The 24,796-nt window shown below is 41.9% G+C and overlaps 1 long non-coding RNA gene across 8 annotated transcripts in view; it reads right to left on the reverse strand.

The window, feature by feature from the left end:
- LOC109501710 overlaps positions 1-24,796 on the reverse strand; it is a 473,282-nt gene that overhangs the window by 99,846 nt on the left and 348,640 nt on the right. For all 8 annotated transcript variants that reach the window (XR_006600951.1, XR_006600948.1, XR_006600950.1 and 5 more), the window contains exon 3: positions 15,964-16,047. This is a non-coding gene — a long non-coding RNA (uncharacterized LOC109501710). The remainder of the gene's footprint in view (positions 1-15,963; positions 16,048-24,796) is intronic.

Consider the following 24,796-nt stretch of genomic DNA (forward strand, 5'->3'; position numbering starts at 1 on the left):
GTCAGTGCTCCGTACTTCTGAGGTTATTTTGAAAGGATTAGCCTTGATGAGAAAGGCCTAACTCTTAATGACATCTCTGCTACCGGTTTGTATACACAAAGTGCCAGCCTTTGTTGGGAGGAGGCTGTTTGATTGGATTTTGATTGGATTAGAGTTTTCCTCCATTTTTTTTTAGCTTGTCATAAAAAAAAAAAATGTATTGTGCTTTTAGTTCTTTAATGTTTCATGTTATGGGACTCTTGGTCAGTTTTAGATTATAAGCCAGGGGAATAAAAGATCACTCCTTGTTTTCTTCCTTCTTTGTTTCCAGAAATGTGCCCACTAGTTTAGGAAAACAGGAACATACGTAATCTCAACAAAATAAAGTGCTCAAATTGAAGCCAGACTTACAAATAACCTGTATAATTTGGTAGAAGGAATATAAACTTTTAAAAATGAGCACATATCCAAATCAAGCCTAGATGAAGGAATCAATCTTACAACATCACCCTGAGAACTTCTCTCTTTGCCTTTTCTCTAGCTTCTGCATACGTTGAAGAAGTCTTGCCAATGAACTAGTATCTTCCAGGGTACAAGTTCAGTAGCAATGATTGAAATATTGAGGTAATAAAATTTCCTGTATTAAGGATCATGAAGAAAGCCAGATGAAGACCCCACAGCCATGAGGGAATTAGTAGACAACAGCTATTGTGAGACAAATCAGAAATCTATCTTTTCCCTATTCTGAGACAGTGGAAGTGAATTTCAAGAATCAAGGCAAAGAATCAGTGATCTGAAAGTGTCCAACTGCACTTCTAGCTGTTCTCTAAAAGAGTCGCTGTTTTATTTGTTGGCATGCACCCCCCCCCCCAATCATCAGTGGGCTCCTTGTCTTTCTAGTATTGCAAAAACAGGAGTCATTGACCTTGGTAGTGACCTTAGCAAGTTTGATTAATTTCTCTGCCCTTCCCTTTCATTATCGATATAAGGGGATAATAACCCTTAGTATGTGTTATCCTAAGGATTTAACAAGTGAAATATTAGAGGGCTGAGCACAGTCCCCGGCATTTAGCAGTAAGTAAGCAATGGTAACCATTGCATTATAACACTATTTCCCTGAGAACAAGCACAGAGCCTGGCACATGGAAAGTGCTCAGTGAGTGTGCATTACAAACATGAGTCTGATTGTGAAAGTGACTTCCTCTTCCCTACCTGCATCACTCCATTTACTCCCAGTAGATGCTTAGTACATTTATTCACTCTGTACATATTTATTGGGACTTCAACAATGGAAAAAACCCAGCTCAGAGTCTGATGAGGACCCACAGTCTTTACCTCGGCATTTTTCCAGTTGGGAAGGTTGCCCTGACATGGATGTTATACTTTGTTTTTAGTTGTTTAATTTTTTTACTAGAGAGAGAGAGAGAGAGAGAGAGAGAGAGAGAGAGAGAGAGAGGAGAGATTGATTGAGAGTCCCAAGCAGGCCAAGCAGGCCCACGCTCAGCGGAGAGCCTGACATGGGGACCCTGGGATAAGGATCTGAGCGGAAATGAAGAGCCCATGCCCAACCCATGGAGCCACGCAGGCGCCCCTGTTTTTAGTCATTTAAATGAGCTCCTTTCTTCAGGTGTGTTCTTAGCACTGGCCTCAAGGGGACTGTTCCTCTTGGTTGCGCCTATGGATGGCTGGCATCCTAAAACACTTTCTCCATACGGGAAACTCAGGAAGTCACGTTGGAAACGGGAGACATGGAGAATTCTCCACTATCATAGGATGTCTGTCTTTGGAAAACTTCTGTCTGTCGGGACTCGCCCTGGGCGGTTTTCCTCCCTCACTGGGGTTGCTGCCTGGGGCACTGAGTTAAGCTGCAGCGCCATCTCGTGGTCAGATGATGTGGTGAGCAGATGCAGAGTTTCTGAGTAGGTGAGCAAAAGAGAACTCAGGAGTCACCTTATCTACTTCCCTTATTTATACATAAGAAAAATGAATCAAAAAAGAAAAAAAGGAAATTACCTAAACTTTATGTTACAAAGAGTTAATTGCAGAACTATCCCACTTGGTTGCTATTTCCCTCAACAGTGTGCACTATGGAGCATGTGGCTGTGGCTGAATGTTCGACTTGTCTTCTAGGTACTTACACAACCTCCTGTGAACCTGAGTGGTCTTACTTTTAAAATGGGGTGATATGGCTGTTGTCGTAGCATCTGAACAGCAGAGTATTTTAAGGACTTTATAAACAATAAGTTATGAAAAAGAAATCTAAGTTAATACATATTTTTTTTCTAGATTTTTGGTAAGGAGACAGATGCATCTCATTTAAAGCTGCATTAACAGTTGAGAGCCACTCATCTATTCATTGCCCGCTTCCAGGAGAATGTATGGAGTGGTGGCCACATCACTGTCGTGGGAAGGGAGGATACGAAAATGAAGAAAACACAGACTTTACCCTTGAAGAAAGCAGTCCCATAATAATGAAGACAGACATTAATAGATATACTGTGTAGTGATAACAGATATTAGCGTGGATGCTGATACCAACTTTAGTGCTTATACACAAAAAGAGTTCCGTTCTGCCAAGTTGCGGGGGGAAAGGGGTTGCTGAGATGGAACACGCTTCACATAGGAAAAAATAAACGTGAAGCATGGTCAGAGCAATACTAGAGGAATGTCAGAGACATAGATGGGACAAACCAAAGATGAACATTCTAGATGTGGAAGGATAAAACACTAAAAATACCCCAAACAAACAAAAAATACAACCTCACAAGAGAACAGAATCATCCTATAGTTATAAAAATACTCCAGTTCTGGTACATATTTTCAGAGCTCATGGCTGTCGTTCCAAATACATGACAAAATAATCTCGTTTGGATCCAAAATTTCATAACTTATACCAAAATTTGATATTTTGTTTGTAGTTATAAAAGCTAAGATCATTTTAAATTGTGGAATAGCATATAACCCAAAGAGTCGACGGAAAATGATGAGAATTGAATGGTTTCATGAAAGCTCATCTAGACCAATCATTCCGTAGATTTCTATATTACATATTTGTCTTTCAGTTCTATGTGTTAAAAACTATTGAAGGCTTTTTTTTCCCCTATCTCTTTCATCATATCAAGTATTTGAAAAAAAACCATCTTAATGGCCTAGAAGTCATACTTTTCCCTTTTCAAATCCCTTCTAGTCTTCTTCACCAACCTCTGACATTCAGAGAATTGCTTTTTAGACACATTGATCGAAGACCATCTATCCACATATTGTTCATTCCAAATTGTTCCCTTCTGGGCTATCTCAGGATACGAAGTGTTTGTCAGTCCTTCAAAATATAGTAGTAAGGATAACTCTGTCAAAAAGACATTTCCATGTACAGTGAAAGCCTAAAATTACATTCTTCCAGACTGTTTTGCTATGCGTCTACACGTCAAGGAGGTAGAAAAGCTTCAGATTTTTAGTCCAACAAAGAAGAGAGAAATTTCCTTTGACTGAGGGAATAGTTTGACTAGCTCCCACAGCCATAGCTCACAGGCATCTATCATCACGGTGGTTCATAAGGAAGATGACAAAATACAGATATGTTGAGAACTTCTTACGCTGAAGAATTTCATTGACCTAGACTAGCACACTTGACTCTGAGGCCAAGCGACCCTGGACAGTGTCTTTGAGAACAAGTGGTTATCAAGGCTAATCTTGAGAAGTGGGTATTAACCAAATATGGATGGACAAAGAGGGCAAAACAAAGGCAAGCTGTTTACATACGCCTTGTGGGATTCTCTCAGTCCTAAAAGGATGCTTCTAATTATTTCTTTGACCGCTGTCAGTGCTCATTAATTAACAGAAAAGATTATTAGGGGATATGAATTACTTCGGAGTGTTAGTCTCTTAAGTGACATAATTATTCCCAACAGAATTCTGAAAGGACACAAGTAACAACACTTCGAGGTGCCAGCTGACTTGGAACTGAAGACTTGAAATTGCCCCTTGCTTATCACCAATTCTGCAATCGTGGAAAACACTGGGCACGCTCTGTCCCAACCGGGAGAAATCACTCTATCCGAAAAAAATCTCACTGATCACCAATGTGCGTGGGCCCATAAATCAGAGGGAATGAAACAACTTTCTTTGGATTTTGTGGCTCCTGTAGGAGATCTCATTGACTTCTCAATTACCAGAGTAAAGGTGGGGCATTCAGTCTCAAGGAGGAAAGAAGCGTAAGCCCAGCTGGAGATCATTTCTACTTCTCTGCCGCCTTCCCTGCAGTCCCTGTATTAATCCTACGATGGTCTTCAGATGCTAACTTTCAAGTCCACAGGAGGAACAGGGACATAGCAATAGCTTTCAGTAGCTGGGATTTTTCTGAGTATCAGACATATTATCCTTTCCTCGGGTTAATATTTCTGGCCTAAAAACTTTCAATCACAGAAAATTCTGTGGGCTACCTTTTGAATTATTGCATGACAACCGTTCACATGCATACATTCCAATGCTTAATTAGATTCCAAATGGCAATGATAGACAAAGTAACAGCCTATAATTCTAGTACGTAATGCAGAAATTCAGACACCTTCTTGCAAACACCATATTCAGGAAAGTACAGGGGCTCCTGGGTGGCTCAGTCGGTTAAGCCTCCGACTTCGACTCAGATCACGATCTCATGGTTTGTGAGTTCCAGCCCCACATCGAGCTCTGTGCTGACAGCTCAGAGTCTGGAGCCTGCTTCAGATTCTGTGTCTCCCTCTATCTCTTTGCCCTTCCCCTGCTCACATTCTGTCTGTCTGTCTCTTTCTCTCTCAAAAATAAATAAATATTTAAAAAATCTAAAAAAAAAGGAAAGTACAATGATTCCTGGGGTTGAGAGAGGTCAGGAAATCTAGAAGGTAAGATTCCAAAGGGAAGGTATATATTTCTGAGAGTGAAAAGTGGTTCTACATAGTTCTGTCAGCAAAAGTTCGAGGGACCTCCCACCCATACCCACGTAGGTAAATACCAACTACACAGCATTAGATCACTTTCCACCCTCACGGTGTATAAGCTGAGAATTGTATTGGTGGCTTGAAACAGAGACCAGAAATAATAGCTGTCTACCAAGAAAGAAATTGAATGCTTCCTCATGTGAAATAAATCCGGAGACGTAAAGTCCTCTCTGCTAAATTATCCTTATGGGGCCTTTCCCCATCTTTCTCCTTACCATCACCTGCATGTGACTTTTATCCTCAACATCACCTCCTGTTCCAAAATAGCTACTAGATGTCCAGGCATCTCATGTGTACTCCATTATAGAAAGAAGGAAAAGTAGGACAATCAGTCTTTACCTGGCCTGACATCTATTCATTGCAGCAAACCCTGGAGTTGACTTGGGCACACATCTCTAATCTTTGGAACCAGAGAGTTAGAAACTCGCAATGATGGAATAAGTCACTTGTGAAAATCAACTTCTACTAGATGTGTGGACCCGTCCCCCTTGGTACCTGGCTCTCCTAGTATACTCCCATAATGACACCAGAAATGATGCCACTATATTTTTTTCTCTTTACCATCCAGGAAGATCCTGGTTTGCTCCTGATCTCTGCTTTATGGTAGGTGATAGAGAAATAATTCGTGGGCATCTTTTTCAGTTTTCAGTTTGCTTTAAGAATATGTTACAGAAACTGAACTTTCTAAAAAAAAAATTGAGGGGGACGGGCAGATAGAGAGAGGGAGAAAGAGAATCTTAAGGAGGCTCCACACCCCTGACCCGAGCCCAAATCAAGGGTCGGACATTTAACCGACTGGGCAACCCAGATGCCCCTGAACTTTCCAAGTTCTGACATAGCTTAGTGCAATGCAGACCACAACACGCAATGCTATGATGTCAGGGTAAGGTGTCAGGTCCTGCAAGAAGAGGACAGAGTGTTGTTCTATGCTGAAGACTGCTGGGTGAGAGGGAAAGAGCTATTGGCAGGAATCCCACCCTTATCTAAAATGTAATGGGGGGAGTCACGGCACAGGAGGAAAACAGATTTGACCAAGCTGAGCAACTTCACTAGGGTGGGGGTGGACTGTCATGTAGAGGAAGATTTAGAAGGAAGACCATTCTCATCGAGAGAGGTGAACAAGGATATTAACAGCTTTCTGCGGAGGACACGGGAGTCTGGCTCTAATGCACCAAGTAATTGGTAAACTGAGTCAATGGGGTGATAATGGTGTGATCTGGACAGAGGTGCCATGTGCCTGTCTGTGGGCCAGATCTCAAACCCCACTGTAGAGCCTCTGATTTGCAAGACAAGGCAGAGGTAACTAAGAGGGAAACCAACATTGGGAGAAGGTTCTCCGCCATAGGAATGGGCCTGGGGAAGTACATACCCATCCACAAAGATAGCATTTAGGTTCATTCACCTGACTCTTGGAGAACCTGTGGAAAACACCACCCATACAATCTTAATGTTGCTTTGAAAGGGGATGCTATTGTCCTAGAGAAAGAAACTGAAGACCCTTTTCCACTTTATAGGAAAGCCGAACATCTAGAGAACTTCATAGCATTTTGCAGGGGGGCAGTTTTTCCAGGAGACGTGGCGGGATAATATTTTGAGATACCTCATGACCTTTATTTTTCTCTTTACTAGTAATTCGCTTTCATGTCCCTCTCTCTCATCTATGTGGAGTCGTGCCCAGTGCACCTGGAGGGCAGTCTGGCCAGGCAGAAAGTGGAGGGGAAAAAATGGTGTCTTTGTGACATAAGAAAAGACATCTGGCTTTTCTTTCTTCTAGTGTTGGGGGAGTACTTGGTTAGCAAAAAATATCCTCCCACATAGTAGAAGAGGACCAAAGACAAAGAGGGTAGGGTGGCTCAGTCGATTAAGCATCTGACTCTTGATTTCAGCTCAGGTCACGATCTCACAGTTCATGGGTTCGAGTCCCTCATTGGGCTCTGCGCTGGAGCTGCTGGGGATTCTCTCTCTCTGCCTCTCTCCTGCGTATGCACTTGTGCGCTCTCTCTCTCCGTAAATAAATAAACTTAAAAAAAGGAGGGCAAAGATCAAAGGGGTGATGATGTTGGGGGCCTGTTTATGGAAGTGGATATGAGGGGATCACGTAGATAAGAATGGAAAGTGCCACGGAATAGAGCCACCCATGAAAGACACTGCTTGCATTCCCAGATGTTGCAGGGGAATTGCATCAGTATATGGCCAACTGCCCAGCTTCAGCCCCATTAAGGACCATACACAGAATTTGCCCTGGGTCTATGTTAACTTTCCTTTGCCCCAGCAATGGGGTATCCCTTTGCAGTAGCTAGATGCACACGGAGAGTTCCTGTGCCCTGACGTTGCTGAAAATACATCGCATCACTGCATGATAGGCAAGTGTGCCGAGTGCCTTTCCTCTTATCTGTCTACTTCTCTGTTTCCCCAGTCACATTTGAATGCATGCTCCCTCTTTTCTCTCTTCCCTGACTGTGTGCTCCTCTCTTCTACCATAGGGCATTTGCACATGCTGTCCCCACTGTCTGAAACACTCCTCTCATCTGCCTGCTTGCCCCTTCCATCGTGTCCTCTAAAAACACATATGTCTATGGGGCGCCTGGGTGGCGCAATCGGTTAAGCGTCCGACTTCAGCCAGGTCACGATCTCGCGGTCCGTGAGTTCGAGCCCCGCGTCAGGCTCTGGGCTGATGGCTCAGAGCCTGGAGCCTGTTTCCGATTCTGTGTCTCCCTCTCTCTCTGCCCCTCCCCCGTTCATGCTCTGTCTCTCTCTGTCCCAAAAATAAATAAATGTTAAAAAATAAAAATAAAAAAAAATAAAAACACATATGTCTAAATTATATTTGTCCTTCAGATCTCAGCTGAAGTAGCACATCCTTGGAAAACCCATTTTGAGATCTTAAGAACAGTTAAGATACTTATATATATATGTACACTTGAATTGTCATTCCTTTTTAAAAATTTCTTTTTTTAATGTTTTCTTTACTTTTGGAGAGAAAGGGAGAGCATAAGCCGGGGAGGGGCAGAGAAAGAGGGGGACAGAGGATCCGAGGAGACTCTGTACTGACAGACTGACAGCAACAAGCCCGATGTGGGCCTCCAACTCATGAACCGTGAGATCATGACCTGAGCTGAAGTCAGACGGTCAACCATTTGAGCCACGCAGGTGCCCCTTGACTTGTCATTCCTGAGGAAGTACATCCCAATTGTAATTGTCCCTCTACCATACAGGGCTCTAAGAACACTGGAGACAGGGACCATATCTTTTTTGCCAATAATTGTACCGTCAGTACTCAACATAACACATGGCATGTAGTAGGTACTCAGTAAATATTTTGTGAATAAATATATGCACCCTTATCTAATACTGTCCCCAGCATGCGTATAGTAGGTGACAAATACACATACACACCTACATAAATATATAAATGCAAGTACAAATACATATAAACTAAAGAATTTCATATATATAAATAAGTAAAGTTATGAAGGAATTGTTTCAGATGCCGTGTGGTAGAGTGGAATGAACACGAACTCTACAACCCGTAGATTAGGATCTAACTACAGTTCTTCAACTAACTGTTGTGTGAGTTTGAGTGAATTGGCTTAACTTTCTAAGCCTCAGTTTCCTCATTTGAGGAAAAGGATAACAACTCCGAACTTGATTGCCAAGTTCAAAAGAGATGATGTTCAAAAACTGCCTAGCCCAGTGCTTCGTAAGTCCTCAATAAACGGTGGCTATTGACATGGTTGAATTTGTATATCATATATGTTAAAGAAGAATGTAGAACTCTATTTAGTTGAGTTCCCACACAAAAACAGCGTTGGATACATTCAGATGGGTTCAGTAAGTAGTTGCAGAACAAATAAGTGAAAACATCGGTTTTTAGCACGACTTGAAATCTCTATTGTGTGAACAACGTATTTTTCAAGAGTATGCCAGAACAATGCAGAATCCTGCCGCTAGGTGTCGATAAATACACATGGCAAAAAACGAGGCCTAGCTTCTGGTTCTGATGTAATATTTTCTTGTAAAAGTAATGATAAGGCGCTATGGCTATTTACACGCAAAGTTGCATGCTCAGTCAGTAATTCAAAAGTGCCCAACTGTACAGCCGTATCTCTCAAATAAATTCATATTTTCTCCCCCATCCCTTCCTCTTTTCCCTCTCTCCTTCTAGTCCCTCTCTTCTTCTCTCTGCCTTTTTCTCTCTTCTCTCTTTCTTCTTTCCTTCCTCCCTTCCTTCCTCCCTCACTTCCTTCCTTCCCTCCCTCCCTCTCTCCCTTTTTCTTCTTTCTTTCTTTCTTTCTTTCTTTCTTTCTTTCTTTCTTTCTTTCCTTCTTTCTTTTCTTCTCAGAGAACAAAGAACAAAGCCTTTACTCTGGTTATCATGATATTTTAGAAGGCATGCACACACATAAACACGGAAGTTCAGGCTCCTAGAGCTGGCAAAAGGCTGAGCTGGGAACGGGAACTTTCTGCCATAGCACAACACCTTCCACTTGCACCAGCCCAAATAATTGTTTAAACACTGTCCTCCCTCTTCCTCATTGTTCCATCTCCTTAAGTCTTTTCCTAGTTCGCCCATGATTCAGATCATTTCTTCTGTTTCATGAGATTTGCCCATCCACACCTTCTCCCAGGAATTCTACCTACCTTTCCCCACTCCCTTTAATCCTCTGGACATCTGGGTAACAACTGATTTCTTCCTGGGGCACTTAGAAACCATCCTCAAAAATGTTTTCTTTTAGCCATCCCTCACTAGATAGAGTCCATGTTACATGCTGTATTACTTTGCTAAGGCAGCCAAAACAAACTACCAGAGATCAGGTGGCCTAAACAACAGACTTATTTTCTGACAGTTCTGGAGGCTACAAGTTCAACAGCAAGGTGTCAGAGGGGGCTGTGTCGTCTGAGACGTCTCTCCTTGATGTGCAGATGGTCCTCTTCTCCCTGTGTCTTCACATCGTCTTTTCTCTGTGCAAGTCTGTGTCCAAATTTCCTCTCCTGATAAGAATACCAGTCTATTGAATTAGGACCCACCCTCATCACCTTATTTTTACTTCATTCCCTTTTTAAACACCTTATATCCATAACGTCACATTCTAAGGTAGTTTAATATGAACTTTGGAGGGACACAATTCAGCCCACAACATAAACCACAAAGAGCCCCCAGATTTTCTCAGTACCATTTATCATAACTGTAATTATTTTCACACGTAAGTCATTTTTAAATGCCTATCGCACACCTAGAGTTTCCATAAGGGCAGGAGTCAGGTCTGTTTGGTTGAAAACACAGCTTTAGTGGGGATGCCTGCGTGGCTCATGTTCGTTAAGCATCTGACTTCGGCTCAGGTCACGATTTCACGGTTTGTGAGTTTGAGCCCCACGTCGGGCTCACTGCTCTCTGCTTCAGATCCTCTGTCCCCTTCCCCCACTCACTCTCTCTTTCTCTTCCTTTCTCAAAAAATAAACATTAAAAAATTTAAAAAGAAAACACAACCTTAGCACCCGAAACTGCCTGGTGCCTAGTATGTAGCAGGTTATCTCCTTGACATTGCTATTAAAATCGTCTTTGTTATTATTATTTCCTATGTGACTCCAGTATCTGGCACAAAGTAAGTAGCTGAGTAAATATTTAGTTAAAGACATTTAATAACTAGCAACTGAAAAGAATTCCCTAGACACTTTTTCTTTTGTTGTGTTTTCTCTTAAACCAATGAGTGGCTCACTTTAGCGTGCCAGTCCATGTATGTGCCCTTCCTTCCCTCACCACATATTTGCATTAGCAAACAGAGAAAGGACGTTTCATATAGTGAGGTGTGCTTCGTAATAGCAAACTGGCCTCAGCTCAGGTTTAACACACTGTGCCTTTGATGGCATGCTAATGACACGAGTGGTGCTACTTTGTGAAGTCAGGTGTCCTCCAGAACCACGTTCAGTACTGTCCTTGGTCCCTGGCACTGGGGCCCATGGCCTGGCCTGCACTGCCCTCCGCCAACTGCCTTCCTCTCTGTAAGGGAGGAATATATGGGGCCAAGGTAAATGGTACATAAAAATCTATTACCCAGGTTCCCCATCTTTCTGGACCTTTCTCTGAGTCCTCGGGACCCTGAATTGCCCTGTCAAAATGGCCCTGAGATGGCTTCTGGGACTTGCATAGGTCCCTTCCCCAGATTCATCCTTCTGAGAGCATTCCCACATCCAAGAGAGGGCAGGACAGTCCTCATGGTATGGGACAGAGCCAGGGGTGGAATGGAAAGGGGGCAGGGCATGGGCCAGGGGCCCCCATTTGATCTCTTAGCTCTATCCCCCAAAATATCTGGGCAGCCCTGGATGTCTTTGCGTATTTTATGCTCTTGTGTCTCATCTTAGAGATTATACTACAATCCATAGAAAAGTTTCCCAAGACTCAGCCTCAGGAATCCTGATGCCTCTGGCTGTGTTGCCTAGAACCAGCCAGGCCTGAACTTGTATCCCAAATCTACCACCATTGTCTGTGTGCTTTTACATCAACTGCTTAAATTTGCTGAGCTTCATTTTCCCCAAATGAAAAAACGGATTTGGGGGTACTCAAACAAGGTGATGTATTTACGACAAAATTTTTTTTTAATTTTTTTTTCAACTTTTATTTATTTTTGGGACAGAGAGAGAGAGAGCATGAACAGGGGAGGGGCAGAGAGAGAGGGAGACACAGAATCGGAAGCAGGCTCCAGGCTCTGAGCCATCAGCCCAGAGCCTGACGCGGGGCTCGAACTCACAGACCACGAGATCGTGACCTGGCTGAAGTCGGACGCTTAACCGACGGCGCCACCCAGGCGCCCCGCGACAAAATTTTCAGTGATGTTCCTTGTTGCCCTGGAACTGATTACTAGGACCCAAAGATGAGGGGGAAGAGGTATTATATATCCCACCTTCTAAGGAAATGTCAGTTAAGTGTGCATCAGCAGTTGGGGCCAGATACCTCCCACAGAGCGTAGAAAGAGACAACGCAACGCCCTCAGCAGAACCTTGGCAAGAGTAATTAAAGAGGCATGGGAACACAAGAAAAGTAAAATACAGCAATTTAAAAAATGTATATAAAGCAGAAAAAAGCAGCAAGAAAAACATGGTAATGAAATATGGATAAATAACAGACCTGGTCATTCTTAATGAGTCATAAAGCAAATGACAGCAAAAAACAATGTTTGCATTGATTGATTGATTGATTGATAGTATATGTGGGGGAGGGGCAGAAGGAGAGGGAGAGAATCCTAAGCAGGCTCCACACTGGGCCAGATGCAGGGCTCGATCTCAAGACCATGAGATCATGACCTGAGTCAAAATCAAGAGTCAGATGCTTAACTGACTGAGCCCCACAGGCGCCCCTACAATGTCTGCATTTAAAACATATTCTCTTGGGGCTACTGCACCCATGAAGTAAGTCTTTCTTTTAATCATGCTGGGCACATGCATTGAGAAAAATGAGGCCCCGTTTTTAGCCCCTGACACTGAGAACTCAAAAAAAAAGGTAAAGAGATCATCAATGAACTGGGGAATGCCATACAAAACAAAGGGAAAGAATTCGATGAAGAGTTATAAAAACAACTTCCTTCTCTTCTTTAAGTAGCTGAAGGTATGATTTTTCAGGGCTCTGTTGCACAGTCTTACAAAAAGACAACATGAGAGGAATTGAAATTTTAGATTGGGCCAGTGAGCTATAATGATTACCCAGAAATACGTCTTGAACATCTGAAATAACCTTTCCCATCATACTCTTCTGGCACTTTCTGTGAGACCATAAGCTAAAGTACTTGATGGCGTGCCTGGGTGGCTCAGTCAGTTAAGCGTCTGACTTCAGCTCAGGTCATGATCTCACAGTTTGTGAGTTCGAGCCCCATGTTGGGCTCTGTACTGACAGTTCAGAGCCGGAGCCTGCTTTGGGTTCTGTGTCTCCCTCTGTCTCTGCCCCTCCCCCACTCGCACATGCTCTCTCTTTCTCTCTCAAAAATCAATAAACATTTAAAAAAATAATTGGGGCGCCTGGGTGGCGCAGTGGGTTAAGCGTCCGACTTCAGCCAGGTCACGATCTCGCGGTCCGTGAGTTCGAGCCCCGCGTCAGGCTCTGGGCTGATGGCTGGGAGCCTGGAGCCTGTTTCCGATTCTGTGTCTCCCTCTCTCTCTGCCCCTCCCCCGTTCATGCTCTGTCTCTCTCTGTCCCAAAAATAAATAAACGTTGAAAAAAAATTTTTTTTTAAATAAGAAAATAAATAAATAAATAAAAAATATAAATGAATAAAGTACACGACAAGCTATACTGTTACCAAGAAGAATTTACTGAGAAAATGTTCTCGTTGTAAGCAGCTTATCCAAATTAGGAAGGGAGTTTACTGATCTGAATACTAAGATAGAGCAAGACACCTGATCCTAGTGGGAGTATTTTAGCCTTGTGTTCACCTCTTGGCTCTTCCATCAGCTGAACAATTTCAGGCAAGTCACTCAAAATTACTGAGCCTTGTTTCCTTCTTAGAGGCACGGGGGAGCACAATCTCCACTTGGCAGATATGTTGAGAGGGTTAAAAGTGACCTCAAATGTAAAGGGCCAAGAATGAGTCTTGCATGGTGGACATGCTTCATCTGGGCCAGCTGTTCCTGCTCCAGTAGCTTTGAACTTCTGCCGTGCGAATGCAATGGAGGCTAATCTCAGAACCATTTATGTAACCAATAATTCCCCAAATGTTAATATCTCTTCACATTCAAGAAGACTAGATTGCTAATTCTTGCACCTTTGAAAACTGCTACAATTTTACTTACATACTGAAAAAAACGAGGCCCAGAAGAGGCGAGTTGCAGATTATTTTGGCACCACACCGAGGCGGAGAAATCTAATCTAGCTCCATCTGTTATGCAAAAGTGGGCTCTTCTTTTCATTTGATTAATAAAAAGTTAAGGAGAAGAAAAACAGCTGTCATAGATAATCTGTTGAGCTGATACGGTAGTTACTTTTGATGAGCCCAGAAGCCACTAAATAAGAGTTCCGTTCATTTAGGTAGACGGTGGTGATGCAGCCACACCCTGATCCATTTTGCTGGCTGTGGCAGCATACCCCAGTTTCTGAGATGACAGTTGCTCACAACTACCCCCTTCTCCAAAGAATCTCTCCCTTTAAGCCAATACTACTTAGCCTGAGAGGTTCTGTCCTCCCCACTCCACCCTTCTACAACCCACAGCCAATGACAGACTGACCACGGATAGAAATGGTGGTGCTCGTGTCTCTACTGTGGGGTGTAATTAATGCTCCAGAGCTCCCCTGTAGGATCAGGCTGAAGTGTCTCCAGGTGAGACTTCATCCTTGCTTAGCTCCTCCTCCTGCCCTTCCCTCATTTCCTTCTCTGCGAGGCTCTTGCCCAACTAAATATCTCTGCTGATCTCCTTTCTCCAGTTCTGCTCCCAGGAAACCCAACCTAAGACACTGGAGAAAGCAGATTACTAGTGACGGATATTTTATTAATGGTTACTGTTACTTTTGAAACAAATTCATAGAATGACGATTAGGATTCGGGTATCACACGAAAGGAAAACATTTAAAACTTAGAGTTCTAAAGCAACTTTAAAATGTCTTGTCATCTGAAAATAGACAAATGGTAAAAGGCTACGAATGGGATCTTAAAATGTTGAAAGCATTCCTGTTATACTTGTCACAGATCAATAATGGCATAGATTGGCAACTTGCCATATAAAAGAGGCAGAAACTATTAACTTGCTGTCTGTGTAGAAACTAAAGTTTCTGTAGTTTCGTACAGCAGAAACTATTAACTTTCTCAATGTTATTATGACTTAAGGAAAAACACTTTCTTTATCCCCTCCCCCTCAATCCCCAAACTTTTAGCCACATGTTTCCCAGGTTTGGAGAGAGCACTGGTGACTCCAAGTGGCCAGTAAGGCAATTTTTGGTCAAAACTCCCAAATAAAAGAGACAGAGACACCTGTCATCCTAATGTATATAGGTTTTCTGCTTTTTAGAGCATTGATGGCTTGAACACTTTGTTAACCTCTGCTGGTATACTGTATGAGATTTCAGAACTTAAATATCCTTTTATTATAAGACTAAAATTGGTATTTCTTAGAATATCAAAGTCTTTAAGGAAATCTGAGATTATTCCAAACAGGCATGGGAATTCAGAACTATAAAGAACGAGAGAATTAAATAAGAGAAATTAAGGTCTTAGGCACTAAGTTAAATGATTTCCAGTTTCTATGGTGTTTTTAATACCATATATAAGCTGTTTTAAATATGACACTATAACTATACGACCCTGGGTGGCTCAGTCGGTTTAGCATCCTACTGTACTCTTTTTTTTTTTTTTTTGAGAGAGAGAGCACAAGCTGGGAAGGGATAGAAAGAGAGGGAGACACAGAATTAGAAGCAGGTTCCAGGCTCCGAGCTATCAGTACAGAGCCCAATGCAGGGCTCAAGCTCATAAGCCAAGATATCATGACCCGAGCTGCAGTCAGGCCTTAACCAGCTGAGCCACCAGGCACCCCAGGCATCTGACTCTTGATTTCTGCTCAGGTCATGATCTCACAGTTCATGAGATTGAGCCCAGTGTCAGGCTGTGTGCATGCAGCCTGCTTGGCAATCTCTCTCTCCCTTTCTCTGTGCTCCTCCCCCACTTGTGCTCACTCTCTCTCTCAAAATAAATACACATTAAAACAAATAAATAAATAGATACACCTATAACTAAGAATGCAGAAGGGTTCGCTGCTAAATATTAACCTAAAATACCATATAATATTTGTCTATTTTTTTTAATCAAAGCATATTGCACCTGTAACTAGTGTTCTTATAAGGTGTATCATCACATTTCTTTTACAGTCATCTGTATAGATAAGTTTTGAAGATACTTGTGAACCTGAACATCGTACCTAAGAAATCTGCAACTCAAGACTCAGAAAACAGTGTGGAGGTGAATAACTTTAGCCCCAAATGGTTGCAGTGAGGTTAATCAAAACTAATGAAGGACACTGCAGATCTTAGGACACTCACCAATGGTAGAGTGGTCGTACTTCCCACTTGTTCTGGAACATACCAGGGATGCCTCTTCAACATTCTCAACCACGCTCAAATAACCTAAACAGATGAAGAGAAAAATAGCAGAGGACAAGATAAATGGGTTAACCTGAAATCATATTTTGCTATTGGGAAATCTCCCTTCTCTGGTTTTAGATTGTTGAGAACGTCAGCAAATATCTGCTGTGAGATTCCAGGAGTCAAAGAAGTTCATCTACACTGAAATAGGCAGGTTACTTCTCTTTTTTGATTCTATTCTTACTTCACCAGTGAAGACAGAATAAATTAATTCCTTATCGTTGGAAAGAATTGTAGTAGAAGAGATTCTTTTATAAACCGAACAATTCTGTATTATGTTCTCGTAGAAAATACTTGATCAATTCATTGTCTCCAGACTCCAGAATTCTACCAGCCAAATACTGTTTATCTTCATGGAGGGTTTTGGCAGGTTTTCTCTCCTTAGGAAATGAGTTGGAAAATATCAGTGAGACTTCAAAGCAATGGCTCGAGGTTATCTTCTGATTTATGAAATGACTGTTTCCATCACTTATCAGAACACTGAGTCTTTCCTGTGGAATTGCAATCCTAGTATGTAAATAGGCTCAGGTGATTGCTGGTTACCATATTCATTGTAAGAAACACCTCTACTGAAAGGTCAATACCAAAATGATAGAAGTCTAAAAAGCTGTGTGAGGTACAGGAGGACGTTTGGTGAATTGGGAAACACAGTCTTGTATTCCTTAATTTGGGCTCAGTGTTATACTTTTCCAAATCAGGACATTACTCTCTCTACAGAGTTTCTGTTGATTTTCCCCACTTCCAATTTCCCTCATTCTCAATAATTGAGAGTCAAGGGCAGTAGCTCTCATTCTGATTATGCCTGTTTTGTTATCTGAGCTTGCACAAGTTACAAAACCTTTGTAGTCCTTAGTTTTCCCACCTCTTAGGGAAGAATCATAGTGCAGAAAACCTCAGAGTAATATAAGTAAATAAATAAGTATAAAATAAAATAAAATAAAATAAAATAAAATAAAATAAAACAAAATAAAATAAAATAAAAATAAAATAAAAGTCTAGATGCTGCCCCCAGAGATTCTGATGCAGGAGATCTTGGTGAGATAAATAAATATATTTCTATATTTTTAGAGAGCTCTCTGGATGATTTTGTTCATGAGCTCATTGTAGGCACACTGGACTATCTAATATCTAATATTAGATAATGTCTGAGGACTTTTAAAGACCTACAAATATGAAATCTATTGTATAGTAATAGAAAAATTTGACATGAAATAATTTCCACTACTCATGGTTCCCAATCCTTCAAATGGCAACTTGTGAATCATTGTGTACATTCTTGGTAACATTAAATAGCCACTCATTTCAGTGGGTACAGAGAAATGAAAGAACAGAGGGGGGGAAAAAATCAAATCAATTCAATGTGGCTTTGTAATTGCACAGGTGTCTCCAGGCAGAATGCACTTTTGTTTTTTCCTCAGTTGTGTGGTTATGTAAATATACCAAGTCAGGTCACTGAGGGAAGTTGGTACAAAGAGAATATCTACTCACTCAAATGTGGATAGCGGAAAGGAAACCCAAAATCAAGGCTCTGAAGAAAGAGGGGAGAGAGCCGTTACCAGCATCTAGAGATTGGGGTTACTCAGAGTTGTGGCCTTTAGTACGGGGACACAGCCAGTCTGCAGCAACCGGTAGGGAGAAAGTCAGGGTGCTGAATCCCTGGCCTCCATGTCCTCCCTTCTTCCATTGTGCCTCTCATTAGCTCTTCCCACACAGGGGAGGAGAGGCAAGGAAGGTGGAAGGCATATATAAAGTTACAGAGTAAAATGTAAAATGTAAAATGATTTGGAGGTGATGAATCTGCACAAAGACTTAGCTCTTCCTCGGTGATTTCCAACCTCCATGATTTGAACATCAGAATCTTCTTTTTAAAATCTCGCTTCTTATGTACTCACACAGATGCTTCCTGTTCAGCCTCATAACCCAGCTCAGATGTCTTCAGTTCTGTCAAGTTGTCCTTGGCCCTTCCCCACAGGCAGTAGCAAGCCCCTCTGTGTGCTAAGCACCAACCGGCATAAGTTTCCGTTCACATCATGTTTTAGTCCTATACTGAAATTATTATTGAATCTCTCATATTTTGAATAATCAATGTCAAAGTGCCCTTGAAGTTTTTGTAAAACAAATGGAGGAGTCTGATAGAACAGACTGCTTTTTGGGTTTCATTGACACATGACACCCATGGCTGACTTGCTCTTTCTGTTCCTGTTAATATGCCCACCTGAGAAATCACAGACCACGGGTATATTGCTCAGCAAGCAGAGAAAACTAGATGAGCTTTGCGGAACAGCCTTTCTGGCCGGGCTTCTAGCTCTGACATCCTGACATACCCGTCCTCACTATACAGGTGGGTTAGTCAGAGAAGATCGACTAATTCTATGAAGTGGTTATAACCCCTTCGTCATCTCTGGCCTACCATCATTTTTTCTAATCTCCAAGACATCTAATCTCCATGTCACTGAATTATTTGAAATATGACAATTCTACGTGCACAGAGTTTGGTTTTCTCTCCATATAGAACATTTCACTTATAGGTTCCCATGGGTAAATCTGATCACTTACATTGAACTTGGAAAGCCCCCAACTAAGTAATACTGAAAAACCGTTTCTTAGAAAGGTGGTTTTTGATAAACATATTTGTTCATGTGGATTATTTTGAACATTTATTTCAGATACCTTTGAATGGCTGTAAATACAGACTACAATTAAATAAGACCTTACATTTAAAGGCCTTACAATAATATCTGTTATAGAAAACTCTCAATAAAAAAGTTACGTGTGACGTTAATGACAGCAGCTTACATATGTAAAACTTATTCCTGCGAAGTGGGTACTGGTAGGATTCCCTTATTATAAAGAGAAAACTAAGACTGAATAGTTGCTTGAATTTCTTCACCAAGAGACAAGCAACAAATCTCACATTCAAATTCAGCTTTTCTGATTTCCAAATCGGGTGACATTTCACTATATAGTTTCTTTCTATGGCAACTAGTTTGTATCCCTCTGTGCACTTACTTTGTCATAGTATCACCTTTTATTTTCTCACACCTGTGAGTTCATGATGCCCCAAATATGAAACCAATCCCTTTTCAGCCTGGGGAGCTTTGAGAAACCCTAGGTAAGGGCTTGGTATGCTGTTGTGACAAACCAGGTTATCTTCTTAACTGGACCCCTACCTCTGGGTGCAAAGCTCCTGAATTCTCTTGACACGTTGCTACCCCTCTGGGTTCACGTCTTAACTCTATTTGTGAATTGGCATTCACAAAGGGACACCGGGATACGCACGCACAGAGGAAACGCCATGTAAAGACACATCGAGAAGGTGACCATCTGCAAACCAAGGAGAGAAGCCTCTAAAAGAACAAGAACAAACACCCAAACCAAACGAAACAGAAAAAAACACCCTACTGACAGCTTGGTCTTGGACTTCTGGCCTCTAGAACTATGAGAAGATTAATTTGTGTTGTTCAAGCCACCCAGCTTGTGGTATTTTGTTAAGGTAACCCCAACAGACAAAAAGACACCCTTCTCTTGAGGAGTCATGATTTGAGCTCACACGTTTTCTGGGTTAGTCTTCCTGCTTCCTGCATAGTCTGCATAGTTGGACCACAGAAGCTCCCTAGCTGCATGCTCCCAATTGTATTTTTTACCCCTCTGGCTTTAGTCTGACTTACTAGAACTTCCTGGTGTGACAAACCTACCTGTCGCTTCTGACAGCCTCTGTGGTTTTCACTATACTATTGTCAGCAGATGCGATGGTGGGACTTTGCCTGCCCTTTGATGAGAGATGTGAGCAATTCCCCAGCTTCCATCATTTGCACTGCCAGCCTCCCTGAACTCCTCCTGAATTCTGAACACGCTCTGCTGTTTTGCACCTCTAGACTGACTCAGTACCTCCCGCCCTCGGGCTGAATTTCTGTCCACTCCCACCTCCCCTTTGCCTGGCTAATTCCTACCAATCCTTCAGCTCTCCACTTAGAAATAACTTCCTTGAGAAGCTTTTTCTCATGCCACAAGACTGAGTTAGCCCACACATCCTCGTCTACCACCCAACACGTATATCTCATTATATTGTAGCTCAGAGGTTCTCAAACTTCAGTGTGCATCAGAGTCAAACATCGGGCTTGTTAAAGCAAACACTGCTGGGCTCCAGCTCAGAGTTTCTGGTTGAATAGATTTGGGATGAGTTCAATGATTTGCATTTTTAACAAGGTCCCTGGTGGTACTGAGACCACCCTTTCAGAACGACTGCTACAGATAAATAGCCTGTTTTCCTTCCATGACCCCCCCCCCCCATTTTACCACCAAGAAACTGCACTCTCTTTAAGTGTAAGGATTTTGTCTTTCCAATCACTGTGCGCCCAGGATTTTGGACAGAGCCAGAAGCATGATGGATACTCAACAAATAATTGTTTAATATACAGATGAATGAACACGGGGATTCTTTACACCAAAGGAACACTTTTTAGAGTAAGATTTTGTACCAAGGATATTTAAGAAATATACAAATAAGAGAATCAGCACTCTTTCCGAAAAGGCTAAGTGCCTAGAGCCATACTGTTGTTTATACTGGTTGATACATACACAAAACTGTTTTATTGAAAATTTGACTAGCGTTATTTTGCCTCGGGGAAATGCTGTAAAATGTCTGGCTGGAAAAGGAAAATGTAAAATAAGATGTGAAAATGAAGCATTAGGAAAACTGGTCATTAATGAACACAGAAGGAAGCCAGAAAGCAAATACAAAAGAGAAGAGCCTCCAAGACCCAGGACTCCTCCACTGGCAAAACTTCAAATCACAAATCAGAGTCTAGAAGACGGAAGAAATAAAACCTAAAGGTACTGGCTTAGACTGACTCTGAAGACATTGTGCAAGGAAGCAGACACAGCTGCACTCCCTTCTGGCTCAGGTGCTTTACAAGAGTAATTTTACTGAAGTTTTAATGTGCCCTGCAGCCCCCAAGCCCCCCTCCCCACCTCCATTTCATGGTCCCATCCACCCATTATGGCAGCGAGCGCCGTGCAGGGACCCAGTGGGCCGCACGGCACTGATTCAGCTGCAGCAGCTACATAAATATGAGTGCTCTGGGGCCACTAAGAAAGAAGGAGTAGTAGTGATTCGCCAGCTCCACAGCCCTCTTTCCAATATTTTTCTTTGACTTTTATAAAACAGCAAGACAGTCAGGTAAAGAGGCCCCATTTTGCTGACTAGCCAGCTCACCAGCACTTTATGTTTCTGTAGACCCAAAAGCACGAGGCAACATCACTTCTCGAACATCGAATGGGGTGAAAAAAGTCTCATGACCCAATTTCATCTTTAGCCATCCAGGAAAAGGTGAGCTCTCAGATTCATGTCGCCGGCAAAACATTCTTTCTACATGCTAGTTTTCAGTGTCTAGAAATCTAATCCAGCCCTCACGTTGGTATCACACTAGTATCAGTCTAATATAGACATCATATATCAGCACTTTCTTCTTTGACATTCTTCAGCGCACCCCTTTGTCTGTAGCTAGGGTACTGATTGGTCTCAGCTCTTCAAGGGCATTCTTGGCTTACGCATTCAGCAGAGTAATTATTAATAACATCTCTCTTTTTCTTTCAAAAGTGTTCTGGTTTGGATTACATATAATCACAGGGTACCTGGATGCCTCAGTCAGTTAAGCATCTGACTTCAGCTCAGGTCATGATCTTAATGGTTCGTGAGTTCGAGTCCTGCATCGGGCTCTGTGTTGACAGTATGGAGCCTGTCTGGGATTCTCTCTCTCTCTCTCTCTCTGCCCCTCCCCCACTCAATCTCTCTCTCTGTCTCTCAAAACTAAATAAACAAACTTTAAAAAAAAAGATTATATATAATCACTCTGTCAATAGCATCACATATGAAACTTTTTATGATCTGGTTCCACCTTAATACTTGCTGTCATTTTATGCCTTCTCCCCACCCCCCACCACCAGCCATACCTGATTATTTTCTCTATACCTTTGCACATGCAGTTCCCTCTGCCTGGATTGTCCTCTCCATCACCACTCAACTAAGCCATCCCCTTATTAAATACCTACTCATTCCCCGGGTTGTACTTCAAAAGCCTCACAACGTTTTCTCTGACACCAGTACTCCTTTTCAGGGCTCCTATCGCATTGCAAACGTATGTTCCTTATAGCACTGGATAGCTTATTTGTAAATGTCTACACATCAATCTATATCCCAGCGATAAATCATTCTCAAGGATAGTAGTTATGTCTTTTCATCTTGACATGGTATCAATGTTTAATGAACAAATGAATACTGCCATGACCTAAGGGAAGTCAGAATTAGTTTGGAAGCAATATCCACTTTGAGAGTTCTCCAAATCCCTCTTTTTGGTCTGAGTACCTAAATTAACATGAAGCAACGCATGCACAGCAGGGATCTGTTTAAAGCCATCTTCAGGGGCACCTGGGTGGCTCAGTGGGTTAAACGTCGACTCTTGGTTTCAGCTCATGGTCTCACGGTTCATGGGTTCGAGCCCCGCTTCGGACCTTCCACTGATGGTGTCGAAACTGATTGGGATTCTCTCTCTCTCTCTCTCTCTCTCTCTCTCTCTCTCTTCCCCTTCTCTGTCTCTCTCTCTCAAAATAAATAAATAAACTTTAAAAAAAATAAAAGCATCTTCATATCTACCTCTCTTGTTGGGAAATAACATATCCTTCCTAACTGGAGAAAGCCTGGATGATGGCTTCCTTGCATGGTCTTTGAAACTCAGGATCTTTCTTACTGCCTCAGTCAGCTAATTTAACCTTATCAGGAACTCTGTCAGTACTCTGGTGAGCCTAGCTTTTTCTGTCTCCTACAAATAACCAACGAGAAATTCCTCCTAAGCGTTGGTAATAACTCTTTGAGCAGCCTTTCTCTTGCTCAGCAAGTTGGATGCACTGCATTAGCCTTGGGCTGTGAGTACACCGCACATTGACAGCAAGATCTCATGAACTGCAGTCCAATTTTGAACGTAAGAGTCCTGATACTTCTGGGAAGCGGTGTTGCATGAAGACAGATCGAATACTAGGAGGGGTGCTCTAAAATGGATTGATTTGGGGTATTTGATTTCTCTCCCAAGTTCTTTAGTTCCAAGTGTGTTCTACAAAATCTAACATAGGATGAAAGGCTGGAGATCAACATGAGCATCTTGCCTTTCTCAGCCTTTAGCACGTGGAATGCCCACACCTCGTATATTTTCTGTCAGAGAATGCTTCAATGTCCAGTTTCTCAAGCTGTCTCATTGCTTTCGGATACCACTGACTACGTTCAAAGCAAAGTTTGCAGAAAGTCTGGGATGATTTCAGTGAAGGAGACTCAGTCCCAAAGGTTAATGGGGCTGTCATTGTGTGAAGAGTAATGCTTTTCAATGGTGACAAAGCGATACTCAACAGCTTTCAAGCCAGCTCATCCATCATCGCTTTGGATTGTGTTTTGCTACTGATGTAGAGTTTAATATAGAGCTGTCCACAAAGCATCATGATTCCTTCTCCCACGCTGACCCCAGCGGTACATGTCAGGCAACGTCTGGGCCCCGCAGCTGTGAGGCCTTCGAGAGCCTGTGCATACGCCTCTTTACAGGGGTAATTTGCTGAACAACACATGTGCTCATCGGAAGAATGCACTTTGACCCTACAGGCACTGGTCCTAGTGTGATGGGTCCTATAAAATATTTAATCATATATTTTATGATTTTAATCAAAGGAAGCATAGCATTGACATTTCAGTAAGCAAATGAAGGAACAAAGCAAGACTTGGCCCCGGACATTAGTACTCACACCCAAATGGAAAACAAACTTATTAACAAAAGGCCTTTCCAAAACAAACCTAAGTCATTATGTGTCAAGACAAACTACAGTTGTTCTAGTAACAACTCCATGGAAGGACAGAAGAGGTGTTCCAGCCAAAAAAAAAAAAAAAAAAAAAATTGGGCTAAGTGATTTTCATAGCATTTTTCCAATGGTCTTGTGTTTGAAATGGGTATTTAAAAGCATTCTTTTGTAGTTCTGTCAGTAGTAACCAACAAATCATCCTTACCTAGAAAACTACAGAGGCATTCAAAATGCGTGAAAAAGGAAAGAGCTACCATTGGAAGCGGCCACTGTAAACAACAAACCTTTGGCACCCAGCTATGATGGCCACTGGCAATGGTTCCCCTTTGTGCTTTTGCTTTTTCTGCTTTTGGGACTCTCTCTCTCCCTCTCTCTCTCTGCCCCTTCCTCACTCACATGTTCTCTCTCTCTCTCTCTCTCTCTCTCAAAATACATAAATAATCTTTAAAACAAATTCATGACTTTACCTGACCAGCACCCAGCCACACCCCCTTCTGAATTGTTCACATCTAACTACATGATGGTCTTCCTATGATTAATGATATGGGATGCCAATGAAAAAGAATGCTTACCTGGTATTTCCAGATTCTCCTGACTTGCTAAAATAATTTGCTCTATTTATACGTCATTCAAAATTATTTGTTTTTTTTTTTTTTTTTTTTTTTGGCCTCAGGGAAGTTTTTCCTCAGCTTCTTTACATATGTTCTTCAGTTTTTTTTTTTTTTCTTAGTAACAAAGCAATAAAAATAAGCTCTGTCTTATTAAAAACCCAGGGCATATTGGCATTTCATTCTATTATTCTCAGGTCCATTATTGCACTCTCTAGTATTTACTTTTCAAAACATAATTGAAGGTACACTTACCATATAATGTAAATACAATTATTTTTCTCATT

The sequence above is a fragment of the Felis catus genome, chromosome B4 (genome assembly GCF_018350175.1).
Source record: "Felis catus isolate Fca126 chromosome B4, F.catus_Fca126_mat1.0, whole genome shotgun sequence".
Taxonomy (NCBI): Eukaryota; Metazoa; Chordata; class Mammalia; order Carnivora; family Felidae; genus Felis; species Felis catus.